This window comes from Lissotriton helveticus, chromosome 6 (genome assembly GCF_964261635.1).
Source record: "Lissotriton helveticus chromosome 6, aLisHel1.1, whole genome shotgun sequence".
Lineage (NCBI taxonomy): Eukaryota > Metazoa > Chordata > Amphibia > Caudata > Salamandridae > Lissotriton > Lissotriton helveticus.
Window position 1 is genome coordinate 860311235 of NC_136067.1, and position 20232 is coordinate 860331466.

Here is a 20232-nt window from a genome sequence, read left to right on the forward strand (position 1 = left end):
CTTTGACACTTACAGAAGCCTCACCTTCTCCATGCGTCCTACACAGTTCTACATATACATCATAAATGCAAACAGTACAGAATTAATTATACATGTTAAATGGTTTATTTTTGCTGTTCTCAGAATGTATCAAAATTCACTAAAAACAGTGACTTGAAGGTATTCATCATGTAACAGCGGGGAAAAAAAAACACAATCAAAATGATTGTGTTTAAAAAACCCATACAACATCAGAAATCAAAATTCAGAACTCCTTAAAGTTAACTTACTTTCCATGACGTCCAAGGATGTCCTATGAACAGCTTACACTCTTTTGTGCTGTTATTACTTTCAGCCCGCCACTTTCTGAAAGAAAACCTCCATCGTTTTTAAAAACACGTTACATGCAATAAATGACTTCTTGCTCTCTACCACTATTTTCCACAAGGCCAAATCTAGTCAGAGCCATTTATAACTCTTGGATTTCTTGTAAGCCAATCCCATCATTTGGCATTTCCGCAACTTTCAGAATTAAAATGTTGAAGATCATTTTCACAATCCTGGAATAGTAATATCTTCCCCTTCTTGCTCAGTCATGTTCTACATTTCCTATGACACTGATACTGCTTACTATGAAGCAGACTTACACTACCTTTATGACTAGTACAATTATTTAATTCTCTACATCACTTTTAATCACAAAGCAATGTAAAACAGTAGACAGCATTGCAGACTTACATTCCCTCTACTCCATGTTTTGATTGGCTGCTTCAATTAGCTTATAAAAAGAAACAGTTTTTCTGAACTCATTCAAAGTGCACATATATCTCCATCATGTCCAGTCCTATGATTAGAAGTTATGTCTCTGAACTACACTTATCCTCAAGGCCAAATTGTGTAGGAGCCATTAGAACTTCTTGAAATTCCACAGAGCACATCCCGAGATTATTTCCCTAAAATTTTGGTTTTAAAAACACCAGGTAAGAGTTTTTAAGGTCATACGGCAATTTTTTTTTGAAAATTAAAACAGAATCATTGCAGAATGACCAGCCATTTCTAGACTTTAAATAAACTGTGTAATGTCCTGATGATATTGAAGGGCCGTCATGATATATAATTGCTGTAGTTACAAAAGTCCTTCCTGATATTGACAACTGCGAAGCTACAATTTTTTTTATTAAAGTTGTCAATTTTGTTCCATCAGGCCTACATCGTTGGAACATTAAAATGACGTACTGGCCATATGTTCGTATAAATAATGTGGACATCATTTCAGATTTACATTGGCTACACTCCATGTTGTGATTAGCAGCTTTTACTAGCTTATTAAAGGAGACTGATTTACTGTCTGGCAAAGTTAAATATATAAATCTTTCTGAGTCTACACTAGTAGTACTTGATATCATACAGTTCTCGCAGTCATGCTGCCATTGATAAGAAAGCCCAAACAGCTGATCCACATCTACACCTTCAGCATGTAATACATCAAGCATATACATTAAAAACTCCTGACAATCTTGCTGAATAGTTTGAGAGAATTGTGTCTGGCCTGAACATCTGTCTAACAGATTTCGAATTTCAGACACACTTTCTATGTTTCTTCTATCAGTGGTACATTTCTCTAACACAGAATTTAACAAACCGCAAAATCTTTGATCAGAATTGACCACAATCTCTTCTTTTACATTTTTTAGAGAAAACAAAACATTAATTACTACATTAGCATAGCAGTTGACACCAGAACTGTTTTCAAACTGAAAACCAACAACATCTTCAACAGAATCCTTTTTGTTTCTGCTTGTAATTTTAGGTTCATTCACTTTTTGTCTTTTTGCTATAACCTCCCCAGTATTGTTCTCATTTCTTCGTTTCCGGCCTACCAGACGTTTCTCAAACAAAGGAAACTGAGGCAAATGTGGCGCATACTCTCTTCTTAACCTATTGTATTCCTTAACACAATCTAGATCTGCACAAATGTTTGTGACATCACACTCAATCAAGTACAATCCCGATAAAGTTCTAACTCGTGACAATGCCACATATGCCATACCCTCCTTGAACACAGAACTGCCAATATTCACCAATGCACTGTCTACACTTAAACCTTGCGATTTATGGATTGTCACCGCATATGCCAAGCAAACCGGAAACTGCTTACGGCGAACATATAAGTCTTTTACAAGCAAAAATCTAGCAGAACAACGAGCAATTAGCTGTACTTCCTCAATGCCATCAAATTTAATTTTTAAAAATTCAATTCCATCTCTATTTCTGTATTTCACAAAATCAACAACATTACCCATTGATCCATTTACCAGACCTCTTTCAACATGTAAATTCCTTCTTAAAATTATACGGCAGTTCAAGCACACATTCAGAGTCTTTTCAAAACCTGCAGTTTTAGATATACTCTTCTCTAATGAATCCAATTTTGTTTTCAGATTCTCAGACAAAATAATTGTTGATCCCATATGCTCTACTCTATCAATAGCTTCCAGTTTCACAATCTCTTGCTTTTCTAAATGCAACATTTTGTTGTTAAATTTGGCACATTCTGCAAGAGTTGGCATCAAACATATTCCAGATTTCTTTTCAGTAATTTTCTGAAAAATATTCTCAGGCACAACATCTTGTTCTGGATATAAATTTGACAGTAATCGTGCATGTAAAGCTTCTTTCCCATGCTCGGTCACTTTTCCAATTCTAACATCTTGTAGAATAGTCTTGTAAACTTCATCCTTCGCCTGACGCATATTTTCATGCAGTTCAGCATAATTGAAGTTTAACCATATATTGACGTTGCCAATGCTGCCTAGGCACTTCCTGGTATCTTCATGCGTGAGCATTTTGAACACAGGTTGCCCTTTCACTGGTGTCAGCTGCAAAAGATCTCCGAAAACAATGATGTGTTTGCCACCAAATAACACATCATACTCTGTTTTGAGAACTTCTTGCATCCTCAAATGCACAAAGGCAAGCATGACATTGGAAACCATGCTTACTTCATCAATGATAAGAAGTTTCATTTTCCTCAAGATTCTTGAAACTTCAAAACAAGCATCTCCAGATAGCTTGTGATATTCTAATTTGTTGTCATGCTCCACTGGCAGCATCAGTAAACGATGTAAAGTAATCCCTTTAATATTATGTGCTGCCAGTCCAGTTGGAGCAGTGACAACACAAGACAGCGATGACTCTGTCCTTTCCTGCAAATAGCATGAAATTGCTTTAATGAGGAAACTTTTTCCAGTTCCCGCTTCTCCACTCACGTACAGTCGGACAGGCTTCAACGACCTACATGAGCACTCTTTCTTATCATGACTTAATCCATGATCAATTTGCATGGTAACTTCGTCATATATTTTCCTCTGCTCAACGTTGAGTTGCCTTTCCAACTCTTCTAAGTTAACCGCATCCTCTTGAGCATGTGCCATGGCTCTTTCCAATTCATTCATAGCAGTGGCAGCTTCATTTTCAATAAGAGGTCCTCCTAGTGGATCCTGACTCAATGAAGCAGAACTCTGACTGTCCTGAGAACTGTCTCTGGCAATCTCGGCTGCAATCGTTGCTTCCTGCTCAATTTCCGCATTCAACATTTCTACATATTTGGGAAAAGCAGGACATTCTATGGTCTCCTTGGCGGCATTGAAAGAGTCTTCGTAACAGAGGAAATCTCCAAGCAGTTCCTCTTCTACACGCCAAGGCTTGAAAAGTTGCAAAAGTGCTAAATAGAAAAACTCCTTTTTTTCAGGAGATTCGCCACTCAATTTTCGATGGTTTATCAAGTGGCATTTTCTTTGCTTGACCAGACATCCCTCACTTCCTATTACAGCATACACTCCTTTCTCAGTATCTTCTTTGATGTTCCTCTTGAATATGTAATTTTGCAGAACCTCATACAGACAAACATTCTCGAGGTGACTGCTTCGATTTGGATAATATGTATCCAACATGTTTGTCTTCAAAATATCGGTACTGTTTGGCTCCTTTTCCGCCAAATACTCAATTTCCCGCACAGGTTTGAGAACTCGATTACGCGTTGCAGCAAGACCAAGACTCGCCCAAACGATACTCCTGGACTTGGCATAGAGACTTGCTGAAGACAACCGGTCAGAACATTCGTACGCTCCGATTTCTCGATGCGACAACATCTTCAGACTGAAACTGTACAACTTCTTGCTGAGGCTCTTTTCATGGGAAATGTCCTCCCACATATCCTTCAATTCTGTCTTCTCTTTTTTGGTGATGTAAGACGTCACATAATGAGCCACAGCCATACAGTTATCAGCCACAAACTGTATATCCATGTTAGCATTCCACATGGACAAAATCACCGGGTTGTAGTCGTTGATGTACTTGGACTCTTCGTTCCTCTTCAAATTGTATGTGTTTTTAGGTGATTTCTTCATCACATTATGTCGCAGCGAAGACATCAAACTGCTTACTCTTCCTTTAGAAATCACCGGTCGTGGAAAGCCGAAACGACATTTGGTGTAGAACTTGTCTTTGTTTCGGAATTTACGACGGCAGTACTTTCCACATCGATGGCTTTGGAAACGCAGAACTTTTTCTCTTAGGCTTTTCTTCTCCTTTGCATTTGGAACAGCACACGTAGAATACTGTTGGATGAAACTCATCACTGAGTCTTCTGGATCCGTTCCAAATTTAGGTGCATCCTTGATCCACAGCAACATATGTATATGAGGAGCACCTCTTGCTTGGTACTCCTTTCTCCAGAAGAAATCCAACACCTCTCCAAGAGGTGGATTCTTCTTATTCATGATGAAAGACATCATAGCTTCAAATCTATGATTGAAGTACCTACATACATTGACTGGATTCAAAGAGCACAGTTCTCCGGGTGTCTTGAATTCGATGTTATCTACGTTAGCATTTGCCTCTCGTAGAAATTGAAGTAAGTCTTCCCAGCCATACTCGGCACAACTCAGAGTGAGGAACCATGTGGGAGTACCTAAGTTCCTCAGCATACATTTTAAATCACCATGACGACGGTACCAGTACTCATTAGTACCACGCTGACACACCATGAGATTAATCAGGTGAGAATCCAAAATACTATCTTGGACATTCACTTTATCCATAAAATCACTTGCCGAGATGTTTTGCATGTGTATACCACTTTTCAAGATGTGGTTCACTGCATATGACAGTCCAGACAGATCGCTTTCAAACAGGAGATGAAACAAATAAGGAATGCATTGTCGAAACCTAGCATCTCCTGCATACAATCGCAAAGTCCGGTATTCAGAAGCAGGAATTTGATGAGGTCGCTCATCATATCTTCCTCCCTGACCTGTTGGAAAAAGCTGTGAGAAACACCGAGCTTCCAAACTTTCCCCCCAAACACTAATGGGACTCCCTTTGGCTTGTTTCATTTGAAACAACTCAATAGCATTCCCCACGACTTCCTTGGAATGCAAAGGATGAACACTATAATGTTCATATATTTCTTCACTAGTAGAGGGTTCTACTTTCTCAATTTGACCAGCACACAAATCGCTATCCTCTTCCTCACTTACTTCCTCTTCTGCAACATATACATTCTTATAGTATTTATTATTTTTTTTCAAATACAATGTTGCCTTTTTAACTTTCCTAACATCTACTAAATCTTGCCATATTTTCTTATTCTTTGTCGGAACCCCATTAACTAAGATAACCAGAGGTTCCTCTTCCACTTTTTCTACTCCAATTGTGTTAATGTTTTTCTTCAAATCTAGAGGCAAATAAACAACTCTTCCCTTTAATCCTCTCTGTAAATCTGATGGAGGCAATTTCCCTGTCTTTGGCTCCATTCTTACAATAGCCTGAAAGGGATGGATACTTTGAATCAAAATAGATTCATAAGTATTTAAGTCCTTCAATTCAGAAGGAATCTCAACCAATTCCAGATTATTATGAACTGCTCTAGCAGGCATCTGGTTTTGTTTTAATTTGTTACAACAATAAGTACACACACGTTGATCCAATCCCAAATCAAAACAATTTTCTACCATCAAGTATGTTGCAAAATCCTTCCATTCACTATTATTTTCCCTTTCACTTTTTGCATATAAATCCACTAACTTAGTCTGATTCTTATAATAAGTGCGTCTACAACACACACAAGTGAAATTAGGCCTCTCACTTGATTTCACGTCAAACGTCGCAATTTCCCTCTGGAAATTATCTGTACTGGAAACCTGTACACTATCTTCCAAATGACCCTCTACTTCTTGCTCAATTTCAACATTCTCCTCTTTACTTCCAAAGTAACAAAACTCAATTTCTTCACATATATTCTTCACATCTATTTCAGAACCATGCAAAAGAGCAGCGCATAATTGTTTCAGCATAATTGCTGGACTCTTAGCATAATACAACATTCTAACTAATTTCCTCACTTTGTTATGATGCACTGCTAGCATCCTGAAATGATGAAAAACACTCTGGCATACTCTCCTGGAAAGACAAGCCAGTGAATGACCATGCAAACCTGTCACTTCTCTTACTCTGCAAGGATCTAATTCTTGCAACAACATCATTTTCTGCTTCAAACTTTTTTTGTTAAATGACCGTACAAAATCACAAAGCAAATTGATGGAATCCTGTCGCACACTGCAAATACTACTACACTTCCAGGTGTACACAGGACCCTTAGCACGTCTTCCTAAAACCTCATTACCTAACAACTCTTCTGCCTCTGTTGTCACAAGTTTTTCTTTTTCAACTGGACAACCATCTTTCACTTCATAAGCACGACCACTGGTGTCAACTGCATGCACCAAATCATTATCCTGGAAATAACTCTCTTCATTAAAAAATGCCTCACAGCTTGAACTATGCATCCATTCTCCAGAAAAAACTTCACAAAAATTACTACGATTAACTATTCTCTTCCATCTACTATTTCTTTTGAAATCAAAAATTGCCTTGTTTAGCTTCCTAATTATATTGATTATCAAAATAAATAACTTACGTTTAATTTCAAATGCCTGATCAATAACTTTCTCAACTTTTTTTTTCTCTTATAAAAAACTAGTTTCTGTTGACCTTTCTTAATATTTTTTAACAAATTGCCAATTATCCTGTTGCGGAACATTCGTTTACGAATCTCCCTAAACTGTTGTTTCCTTCTACTATCATGCACAGATTTATCTCTTGCTCTAGCAGTAACATTTTTCATTGTCCTTTTCTTTCCATTTGATTTCCTTCTCGTGTTATGGACTGAAACATTTTCTGTAGTAATATTTTTTTTATTACAAATATTTCTTATGAAATATTTAGAGCTCTTACCCGGTGCTTTCTTCGTGGCTTGAGAAATCTTTTTGTTAGAGGACTGCTGCGTTTTTTTTTTCACCTGCTGTCTTTGACGTTTTGCAGCCTTTATCTGTCTTTGTATTGTAGGCATGGTGAAATCTTGAAATGATCTGCAGTTGAATCTGAGGAAAAATATAATAAAAAATGTTAATAAACATTATTATCAAACAGTAAATCAGTAATAGTGATCAAAAACATAACACACTACTTGACATTTTAATTTGAAGATTTTTTAGTCATTGGCAATTTTACAATACAGAAATACCAGAAAAGAAATGACATTTATATTTATGTTACCTATGCTATTTTATATGTGAATCTGATCTAATTTTATGAGCATATTTTAATATTTTATTGAAGACACTACACATAACCTGTTTTTGAAGGTGTCTTTATTTTTAAATTAAACGGTTTACCTTTTTACTTTTTATTGATTATAAATTTTAAAAATAAATGTTTATAATTCCAAAGGCTCAAGCAGGTCAGCTTCCCATCCTATATCATATAATTCGGACAAATCTGCATCCTCATCACGCTCTTCTTCATCCTCAGGATTTAAATCATCCAAAGGATCAACATCCACTGATGTTTCAATTACAAGTTCAATGATGAGGTCAAAATCAACTGATTGCAGATTGTCGCTCATGTTGAGGTTGTCTTTATCTTTAAAGAAAGATAACAACAATGAGATGTTGCAGAGTAAGAAACAAATCTCAGAGATTATAATAGTAAAATTGTTTAACAAGATTAACATTTTGCAGCTATTATTTAGCCATGTCCAGCAATGCTGAGCAGGTGAAGCCTATGTCTAATTTTTCACTGAACAGGACTCATCTCTTCTTAACCTTGGATAAGCCTCACCGACTCTGTGTCCCCTGCACATACTTAAATGTTAAAGGGCAGATTTATATTAAATGGCACATCCCCAGGCATGCACCAGTTAATGTGCACCACTGCTTTACCACCCATGGTGTGCCGCATTTACAATCAGATAGGAGAAAGCTGCGTCAAAACCCTGCGCCTGCTTGAAGCTGGCATAGGTCTTGACGCAGCATTGTGGAGATGGGGCACCCCTGAGCCTTGCTGGAGCTGCATCGCACTTGCGATACAACTCCAGCAATGCGCCACCTTTACGGCACAGATGCGTCACGCTACTGTGCCGTTTTTGCCCCATGCTGCGCCGCATTGTAAATGCAGCACAACATGGGTGGCGGAACAGTGGCGCAGGATGACTGTCACATCCCTGGTGATGCGCCAGTCATCATAAATCTATCCCTAAGCTTCTTATCTTGTTACAGATGAACTGCCATATGTATCATCAAAATATTTTACATTTTCTAAATAGCGAATTTTAAGGAATAAATAGCGATTCTTTACCATTCCTAATTTGCGATGAGCAAATTGCTAATTGCAAGTTACCCATTCATTTCCATGGCCTAGGAGGCTCATATGAATGAAGGTTTAATTTGCGATTAGCAATTTGCTCATCACAAATTAGGAATTTTTCCAAGGGTGCAGGGGTGTCTCAAGAACACCCTGCTGCACCCCTGAAAAACAAATTTGGGGGCATATGGCACACATACATGCCCTAAGGGCATGTGTTGGCGTCATATGGCACCTTTTGTTTTTTTGAAAAAAAGCTTTTTGAAAAGAATTCACAAATTACCACCAATTTACCACAATAGTTTCCAAATCCTTAATGTCATTTTTTACATAGTTTTTGTTTGATACATTGCATTTAAGTAGTCACAAAATTTGCAAATGCTTCAGTGCAATCGCAAAATAAGGAATAGCAAATTTTGCTACTCCTTATTTTGCATCAAAGTTGTTTGATACATACCATTTGTCTAATTAACATTCGCAAAGGCCGAAATTCATAGAATTTTGATCTTTGCAAATGCTAATTAGCTTGATACATATGGCCCCAAGTGAGGCCTGTCTTGCGACATGGTGCATCTTTTGCATCACTGCTGCTTGGGTTTTATGTGGTACGTTTTTTTTACACCATGACATATCTGCCTAAATGCATCAATTTGTAATGTTGTCGCCTCATAGCAAATCTTTTGCACCACCGCTGCATCATAAAAGTGACGCACAGTGGCACAAAAAAGGCATACACCTATCATAAATCTGTCCCTAGCATTTTAAATGATTAATCCAGGATGACAATAAAGTGTGTCCTATCCAGAGGTTTGTTTAAGGTGAGGCCTACTCAGGATTGCAGATTAAAGTTACGCTTGATGAAGAATACAGAGGAGATAATACATATAAAGGACTACCAATGAAGTAAGTAATGTGCACTTTATTGCGCCAGTCATCATAAATGTATCCCTAAGCTTCTTATCTTGTTACAGATGAACCACCATATGTACCATCAAACTATTTTGCATTTCCTAAATAGCAAATTTTAAGGAATAAATAGCAATTCTTTACTATTCCTAATTTGCAATGAGCAAATTGCTAATTGCAAATTACCCATTCATTTCCATGGGCTAGGAGGCTCATAGGAATGAAGGTTGCAATTTGTGATTAGCAATTAGCTCATCACAAAATAGGATTTTTTTCAAGCGTGCAGGGGTATCTCAAGAACACCCTGCTGCACCCCTGAAAAAGAAATTTGGGAGCATATGGCACACCTACATGCCCTAATGGCATGTATGGGCGTCATATGGGACCTTTTTTTTTGTTGAAAAAAATGCTTTTTGAAAAGAATTCGCAAATTACCACAAACTAGAAGTTGGTGGTAGTTTCCAAATCCTTAATATCATTTTTTACATATTTTTTTTTTGATACATTGCATTTAAGGAATCGCAAATTTTGAATTATTGACATTTTAAGTCATTTCCACATGTGCAGTGTTTTCAAAATATAATTTGAAAATCGTTTTTGGGGAAAAGTAATGGTTTGCAAATTTATGACAAGGACATAATGGTGTATGCTTCTCTATAAGGCATTTCAGTGTCTCTGATGTCATTTTTCCCATATTACATTATAAGACCTTTCCCCATGAAGCACATTCCTTGTAAATATGCTCCCACCTGTGCATTGCGAATTTAGATTTTGACTGTTTCAGTCACATAGCCATGTTGAAAGTGACCCAAAAAAATTGCAAACGTTTTAAAATAACACATTCATGTGTCTTAAGGACATTTTAAGTAATTTCCCCATGGACAATGTTTTCTAAGTGGCGCAAAAGAGGTATACACCTATCATAAATCTGTCCCTAGCATTTTAAATGATTAATACAGGATAACAATAAGATGTAGCCTATCCAGAGGTTTGTTTAAAGTGAGGCCTACTCAGGATTGCAGATTAAATTTACGCTTGATGAAGAATACAGAGGAGATAATATATGTAAAGTTCTACCAATGAAGTAAGTGATGTCTACTTCATTGCGCCAGTCACCATAAATGAATCCATAAGCTTCTTATCTTGTTAGAGATCAACCGCCATATGTATCATCAAACTATTTTGCATTTCCTAAATAGCGAATTTTAAGGAATAAATAGAAATTCTTTACCATTCCTAATTTGCAATGAGCAAATTGCTAATTGCTATTTTACCCATTCATTTCCATGGGCTAGGAGGCTCATATAAATGAAGGTGCAATTTGCGATTAACAATTTGCTCATCACAAATTAGGAATTTATTCCAAAGGTGCAGGGGTGTCTCAAGAACACCCTGCTGCAACCCTAAAAAAGAAATTTGGGGGCATATGGCGCACATAAATTTTAACAACATTCCTTTACCTCAACAACGATTTTCAAATCATAACTTCAAAACACTACACATGGGAAAATTACTTAAATTGTCCTTAAGACACATAAAAGCGTTTTTTGATTGGCTTTCCTGCATGGTAGGGTCACTTTTAACATGGCTATGTAACACAAACATTCAAAATCAAAATTTTCCATGCACAGGTGGGAGCATATTTACAAGCAATTTGCGCCACAGAGAAAGGTCTTACATTAAAATGGGAAAAATAACATCAGGGACAGTCAATTGCCTTATAAAGAACCATACACCATTATGTCCTTGTCATGAATTTAAAAACAATTCCTTTTCCCCAAAAACGATTTTCAAATCATAATTTCAAAACACTGCACATGAGAAAATGACTTAAAATGTCATTAAAACACATGAAAGCGTTTTTTGATTGCCTTTCCAGCATGGTTGGGTCACTTTTAACATGGCTATGTAACACAAACATTCAAAATCTAAATTTTCCATGCACATGTGAGAGCATATTTACAAGCAATTTGCGCCACAGAGAAAGGTCTTACACTAAAATGAGAAAAATAACATCAGGGACAGTCAATTGCCTTATAAAGAACCATACACCATTATGTCCTTGTCATGAATTTAAAAACAATTCCTTTTCCCCAAAAACGATTTTCAAATCATAATTTCTAAACACTGCACATGGGAAAATGACTTAAAATGTCATTAAAACACATGAAAGCATTTTTTGATTGGCTTTCCAGCATGGTTGGGTCACTTTTAACATGGCTATGTAACACAAACATTCAAAATCAAAATTTTCCATACACATGTGAGAGCATATTTACAAGCAATTTGCGCCACATAAATCATAATTTTCTCCTTAAAGCACACTATTCTCTATCTAAATTAAAGAAATATTTTCTCACCTTAGCAAATACTTTGAGTTTGAAAACAGTCTAAGAAACACACCAATTTGTCTTCAGCAGAGCAAAAGGTATGCACTCCAGAGTCTGCAGCTATCAAAAGCACAGAAATGCTGTAATTCTTCACACATATTTCTCATGTCACCCAATCAAAACTCTTCCCTCACTTTTTTTCAAATGAAAACCCTTCCCCCTCTGCCCTTTCTGCCTATTTTCCATAGCAACCACCTCTTGGAAAAACTCTGGTGTTTGCAAGTTCACACAACAATGTTGCAATTGAACTCGGAACTCTCAGTGCACCTGCATATCCAGTGCATTCTTTCATTTAATGATTTTTTATTGACCACTCAAAATACATCTTTCAAAGAACACATCTGTGCACCCTAACTTTCTGTTTTCATCAATCAAAATCCACCAATCACTGTTACTGCTTCATGAACACAGAAACTCCACAGTTTTTTTTTCATTTTACACTCTCATTTTTTCAACTGCCATTTCATTGCCACACTTCATCTGACTGCAGGAGAACCTTCTCTCACCATGTTTTCTGTCTGGATTGTTGGTCATAGTTATATTCACTGGGCTCAAAGGTACGTTGAAAGCAGGAATTTACCTAACCTCAATTTACAAGATGTGGAAATTAAGTGGTTTGGCCACAGAGGATTAAAATGTCACCAATTGATACCATTGGTGAAAACCTTTATGCATTTGCCAAAACCTGACCTGTTAATTGTGCACTGTGGAGGTAATGACTTGGGCACTTTGACTGGTGTAGGTCTGGAAATGCTTTTAAAGGACACCTTTGAGCAATTAATGGCACTTTTTCCTCAGACTGCCTTGGTATATTCAAATATATGCCAAAGACAGAAATGGAGGTGGTCAAACCAATTTTGTCCACAAATTGAGAAGTCGAGGAAGCATGTAAACAAATCTGTTTCAGCTTACATGAGAGACCATGGAATGGGCTCCCTGTACAACAATAACTTGCGTTACTACATGCAAGATATCTACAGAGGAGATGGAGTTCACTTCTCAGATGAGGGCAACAGAGTTTTCACTCTGAATTTAAGAATGTGCATTGGTACCTACTTATAAGTACCTAAATGTACCATAAACCCAAAAGCTCTTCTCAGAGCTACCCTACATCTAATCACTCACAATTATTATTTTACTCTAACTTTTTTCACTAATTTTCAACAAAGTACGCTCCCTGGGGCGCTACCCGGTACGCGTACCGGGAGCTAACCTCGCGAAATTTTTTTTAAAAAATGTTTTTTTTTCACACATATAAACCTCCTCAGCCACCCTCAGAAAACCTAGGGGGTCAAGATAACTCTACCGTGCCCCCTTCTACCCATTCCGAACATTAATTGCCCTCCATCTTGTATCTTAATTTGACCGAAACACAAAATGGTGGACTCCCGGAACGCTTAAGGTCCGCGAACCGAGGCGCTCAACGGTTCGCGTACCGGGTCGCTCCCTGGGAAGATGAAGGAAATAAAAAATAATAAAAAAATCCAACAATCAATTAACATACAGCATTTGAAAAGACTATCATTCATTTTTCATTGTAGTACGCTCCCCAGAACGCTTCCCGGTTCGCGGACCGGGCGCTAACCACGGAAAAAAACAAAAATTTTTTTTTTTTTTTTTTGCCCCGCGGGGCCCCTTTAAAACCTCCACATTAAACCTAGGGGGTCAGCGAGGATCTACTATGCCCCCTTATAGTTATTTCCCCCTTTGTTTTGGCCTCCTCTTGTCTCTCGATCCTACCGAGAGACAAGATGGCGGCCGCTCCGGACTGTTTAGAATGTTGACAGACACCGGAGAGCCAATCAGCTTCGCTACGCGAAGTTCCGGTACGCTTAAGGTCCGCGAACCGGGCCGCTGCCCGGTCCGCGCTTACAGATATATATCTTTTTTTGAACGTTAATTTCTCAAAATCCACTGCAGCACATATATTGAGACCTACAAAAGGCACATCGGGCTACCAGTCCCTACAATTTTGCCAAGTTTCGTGCAAATCCATTCAGCCGTTCGGGCTAAAAGTGAGGCTAACCGCCCTATGGAAAACTCAATGTTAAAAACACGTTTTGGGACCCCCCTTTTTTCTCGGCCCCCCCTGGACGAACCCCCCCCAAATTTTCAGGGGCTCCTCAGAAACAAAATGTTCCATTTTCCAGAAAATTTCAGCCAATTCCGTCCACAAACGCCAAAGTTATTAGACATAGAATTTTCAAAAATCCCATAGGGAAAAAATCCTAACTATATATACCTACTGGCGACCGCCAGTAGGTAATATATGCATGTATGTATATATGTATGTATATATATATATATATATATATATTATTTTTTTGTGGAGTTTTATATAGCAAGAACTTGATCCAACGGTATCAGAGTGCTTTACATGAGCACCAGTTGCATTACACAAGGACACCTTCATTTTTTTTTTTGTTAGGCACGTGGAGATTGTTATTTGCTTAGAATCATAGGTTGATGAGCGTCATTGCCGAGACTGGGACCAGGGTTCCCCAGATTTGAGGTTGACCGCCCTATCCGTTAGCAACATCCTCTGTTATATAAGAAAATAAATAAATCGAAATTTATAATATAACATTTATATTTTGTGAAATAGTTTTACATGATATATGTGCATATAAACATACACACATACATATATATGTGTGTGGGTGTTTGTTTAAATTTGTATATTTTTATATATATTTTTATATTGTTTAAACTTATTTAGTTTAAATTATATTAATGTTATATGTTATAATATTTATGATTTACTACTTTTAACTACATACTTTTTGTAAAACTATTTTATTTTCGATATTCCTGTACTTACCCGTATATGTATTGGAAAACAATATTTTTGTGCTCGATATTTTTGACACAATGGACCTCATTTATTAAAAGTGACGCATTGCTGAGTGAAAACAGCGATGTGTCCCTTTTCATTGCACCCTTCTTGCGACATGCTGGATGCATCATATTTATAGTATGACGCATTGTTGGACTTGGCCCTTTTGGCAGGTTCACCCCGAAACTTTTTGCATTTTCCTAGCCTGTTTCTGTAACCTTGTGTTGGTGATTTTAGGCCTAGGGCCTGGTCCTGGCCGTGGACAACTAGAGAGCACCAGTGGGGTATCCTAGTTGGGCCAGAGAGTTCTTGTTTGGGGGAAACCATGTGGGTTCAGAATGGCGTAGAACCGGAGGGTGTCCCTGCCGTGCGGGCCCGCGTTCATGCTCTATCGCCCAAAGCAGGGAAGCCCATCAAGGGAGTGATTGGTCTACCCTGCGTTTTGGCTGGAAGGGGGTTGTGTTGGACTTGGCCCTTTTGGCAGGTTCACCCCGAAACTTTTTGCATTTTCCTAGCCTGTTTCTGTATCCTGGTGTTGATGATTTTAGGCCTCTGCGCACTTTTTCACTGTGGTCCAGTGTAAGGTCCGTGTGCTCTCTGTGTATGTATGGTGAGAGTGGCCTGCCCTCCCATAGAAATGCATGGGGATATGTGTGTCCATGGTAGTTCCTGATGTGTGGGGAGTGCAGGGTCAAGTTTGGTATGTACAAACTCGTGAGATTAAATGCTGTGCGATGATGTGTGCAGATTTATTGTGTCTAGTGGAGAAGTGCCACTTTTAGAAGTTGGCATGTCTGTGCAGTGAATGTGAATTGACTGTCTGGCTTGTGATTGGTTGGAGCTGGCTGGTGTGCCTGTCTCCAGCAGTGAGGATGGCTCTGCCCGGTGGTGAATGGGGAGATCTGCATGTTGATGGCAGGGAGGAGTGCACCTGGGACCTGAATAGGGCTGTGCCTTCCCTCCACAATGCTGGCTCCACCCCCTGTGGTGCGTCTGATGTCCTTAGCCTGGCCAGTGAAAGGGAGAGAGGGGCTGAGCAAAACAAAGTGCTCAGGAGTTCCCCCGAACCAGTTGTAGCTGATTCTCCCAGTGCCTGTACCCTTTTAAACAAAGGAAATGTGTGTATAAAAAGGGGCTGTGACCCCATGTAAAAGGTGCTGTCTTTGAATCCTGATTGCTGCAGGGCGTGCTGCTGCTGGGGCCCAGGAGGACTTGCCAGGAGGCTGCCTCCCTGGGCCCAGCTATGCCCTGGAACCTTTTGCCTCTATTTTCTTGTGTGCAGACTTCTGGGACCTTTGGCTTGGTACTCTTTACTCCAGGGCTTTTTGCTTTGCCCAGCCCCTTGGGAGCAGTACATTTGATTTTTATGCCAGGAGGAGCACGGGGGCTCGCCAGCGCTCAGCTGCCATCTTGTGCCCGAGAGTGATTTCCCCGGCATGTCAGCTATGTGCGTGTAAGCTTGCAGGTGCCCAACCTGCATTATAGTGCTGCTTATTTTTAATGTTGTGCGCGGGTGCCCACCCCGCGACTTTGCTGTGATTAGAGCTCACGGGTGCCCACCCCGCTCTATTTTCCATTACGAGGGAGCCTACCCCTCTGACAGCCGGAATACAAGAATTCACCACCGCGGCCCCGGAAGTCAGGCAAGCCTTGCTTGGGACTGGGGTGGGGCCGGTAGAGAAAGTCCCACCCACCGGCGATGAGAGGGCAGCGCGGGGCTCCCGGGAGGAGAGGGAAGCCCCGCAAGTGCTGCTGCCACACCGAGAGAGGCCCCGAGTCAAGGAAGCCGTGCCCGGTTGGATCCCTCGTGTAGGGAAAGAAGGAGCATGACGGTGAAGCCCGGGTCCCCGGAGGGGGCCAGGGTGGAGAAGGGAGAAGTGTCTGTCCGGGCAGGGCTCCTGTGTACTGAAGGGAGCCCACCTGCTTGTGCCCCTGAAGCCCTGGGTCCCAGGAGGGGGCCCGGGTGAAGAGGAGCTGGCCGGAGCAGGAGGAGGTGCTTCTGCGCTGATGCCGGGTGATCGCCGCAGCAAGCCCAGCAGCGGAATTCCTGCGGTGGGGGCATGAGGCACAATGCCGGTGCCTGCCCCCCGCCGCCTCCAAGAGAAGAGTCCTGCATCAGAAGAGACCTGGTGAGTCGGGGGCTCTTGGGGGTCAGTGCCTGATCGAGGCACAGTATGGTGGTGGCGGCGGCGGCATGTAGAGTGGCCCCAGATGGCAGCGGGCCGCTCCAACTACGTGGGCAGGTGTATTCCAAGCACCAGTGTGCTTCAAGTTTATGGGGCAAGGTTATTTAGAGGCCTGTGGTCCACCATGGGGGCATGTTTTGTTTCGAGAGCCAGTGCGCTCCTTGGGGGCTAGATACTTTTAGAGCCTGCCGGCTCCAACGATGGGCATGTTTTGATTCAGAGCCAGAGGGCTCCAATGATGGGCATTTTTTGTTTCAGAGCCAGAAGGCTCCAACGATGGGCATGTTTTGTTTCAGAGCCAGAGGGCTCCAACGATGGGCATGTTTATTTACAGAGTCTAGGTGGCTCCAACGTGTTGCCTGTTTATTTGTTCCTAGAGCCTAGGTAGCTCCAACGCTCCCCATGGTTGTATTCCAAAGCCAGATGGCTCCACCGTGAAGCGCAACTCAGGAGAGAGCCCTGAGAGGGCCAGAGGTGACACAGAGGTGCCAGGCCTTCCCCAGCTGCACAGCACTTAGTGCCAGCTGCAGCGTTCAGGCCCTGTTCTTGTTCTCAGCTACGCAGCACTTAGTGCCAGCTGCAACGTTTAGGTTTCTCTTGACTTTGGGGTGCATGTCTGAGTAGGAGTGAGTTACACTCCTTTGCCCCTGACCCAGCTGCGCAGCACTTAGTGCCAACTGCAACGTTTAGGTTTGCGCAGTGGCGCAATTGGATTTCGCTGCATTGGCAGCGCACCCTGACATTCTGGACACAGGGCATTTGAGCCCCTTCTTGGATGGCCAGTTGGCTCGGGGGGCTGGTATATGGATAGGGCGCAAGGCCCTAATGTGATTGATGTGCTCTAAATGTGTTGCTAGGAAATGTAATGCATTTAGTATGTGTTACGCACCCTGTTTGATACCTCTATAACTGTGGTTTATGAATATGAGGTAGTTTTACCTATGTAGGTTTGTGTTAGTGAGATTATACTTCACTCTGTGATTTACGCCCCTAATGTGAGTTATACTTAGGAGGTAGGGTCTAATGTGTTTAGACTAGTGAAAGATTGCATAATTTGTTTATGCTGGTGAGGTTGGCGCAGGATATAATTCGGCCTGATGTGACTGTGCATAATGTAAAGTTATGTTACAGGTTGAGGTGGAGTACAGTGATTACCAGTGGCTACTGGTTGTAGGTTTATGATCTATTTTTACTTGTACCAATTTCTGCTAAGTGTTGATCCTGACAGTGGCCCCCGTGGCCCTGTCCTGTTTAAATAATCCATTGTGAATATTGCCCGTGCCAGTTGGTACAATGTATATTGTGTGATTACTATCTGATGTGTTTTGAGAATACAAAGGCTATTTTTATATAACCTTGTGTGGAGTTCCTTTTGTTGTGTGCCTGGGATGTTTTTGCTGTGTGCGTGCGCAAATGCTTTACACATGGCCTCCGGGATAAGCCTGACTGCTTGTACCATGCTACCAAGGGGGTGAGCAGGGGTTATCTTTGGCGTGTAACTCCCTTGCCCTGACTAGAGTGGTGGTTTCAGCCTGGCCTTGGCGCAAGCCTTAGCCAACCAGAAATCCCAGTTCTAACACGCATCATGTCGCAAGGAGTTACTCTGACATATCTGTAGGTGCAAAAATGACGCATTGCTGGAGTGTATCACAAAAGTGACGCAACTCCAGCAATGGGTCATTACACATGGGCAACTCCCATGTGAGATGTGATTGCGTCCGTCTTACGCCTTCCATGAGGCAGGCGTAAGATATTGATGCATTTGTGTCCTAGAAGTGACACAGTGCAATCTCATAGATTTCACTGCGTCACTTGTACGAGGCTTACTTGCGCCAGAACGCCCCCCTTACATACATTATACCTGGCCAAGGTCTAATGTGGCGCAGGAATTTACAAAGTGACACATCAACCTAGATGCGTCACTTTGTAAATATGGCGCAACATGGAGCATTTTTTACCCTGCTGATGCGTCAAAAAAAGTGACGCACCGGCGGGGCAAAAGTGACGCAAGGGCTCATAAATAAGCCCCAATATTTCTATTGCACAATATTTCTGCTTTCAATATTATGTCAGAGAACCTAAAAACTTTACATTCTACAGCATTTCCTTTCACACTCTTTGCAAACCAGCAATATTGTCACGTAATTTAGTTTACAAAATTGTTTGAATTTACATTTAGAAAAAGTAAAACACCAAACTCCATGTTAAAAGCATAAGCAGCAATTTGTGACAACAAAGCCTGACATTTAACATCCATCTATGAATGCACCGCAAATGTGACAGGATGAAAATAAAATGCAAAAGTGTCTTTATTGCTCATTCACCTTCTGAACTCCAGCAGGGTTATTCTGGGGTGCTGCAGCACCCGCTGCATTGTAAGTTCTAGCGCCAAGGGAAGTAATTTGACTTGTGATTGGTTGGCACGCCTTTTAATGCATTTGTGACTGTTTTGTTAGGTCGGAGGCAGTAGTTATAGTACAAGATGAGAGAGACATTGAAAACTAGGGAATCAGATATAGAAACGTTTCAGATAACATGACATACAGTAAATTGTTTTTGCGAAATGAGGGGAAGAGGCTGTACAGGGCACAGGGGAAATTATTGGTCCACTGGCCACTGGGATCTTCTTTTAAGGTTGGATGGGCTGAAGGATTATCAGTCTATAAGATCTTGTAAGCAGCCATGAGGGAGAGTTTTCTTGCAGACACAGACATGATTTCCTGCTTCTAAAAATGCTGCTCCTGAGTATTGTACCTGACCTGACACGCTGCAATATTTCATGAGTATTACTTTCCCCAACAACCTATGGCTTTTTAGTCAATATGTTTTGGAACTTGTCTTGTACAATGATTTAAAAGAAATTCTTGATAGCAGGTCACCACTTCATAGGAATCATGCAGTGAGTGTGCCACGCTCAATTGGCCCACTGTGAGGCAGGAACTATACATTTTCTAGGGCTGACTTTAGCCCACAGCGCATTTTTTGTGACAGGGGATCTTTGGTGACGAACGAGGGAAACTCACACTGAAGTTATTTTCTAGAGCTTAGTTCTTTTGGCTTATCTTTGCCTAAGTTAAGGGGGTTATGCTCCATTTCTGGATGTCTTCTGAGTTTCCCATTCTTTTAAGAGTTATTGGGAATTTATCATTTGCACAAGAATATAACACGTGGCAGGTATTTATAGCCCTTGCTGTCAGTTACTGATTGTCTTGGATGAAGCTAAAGCTGTTAG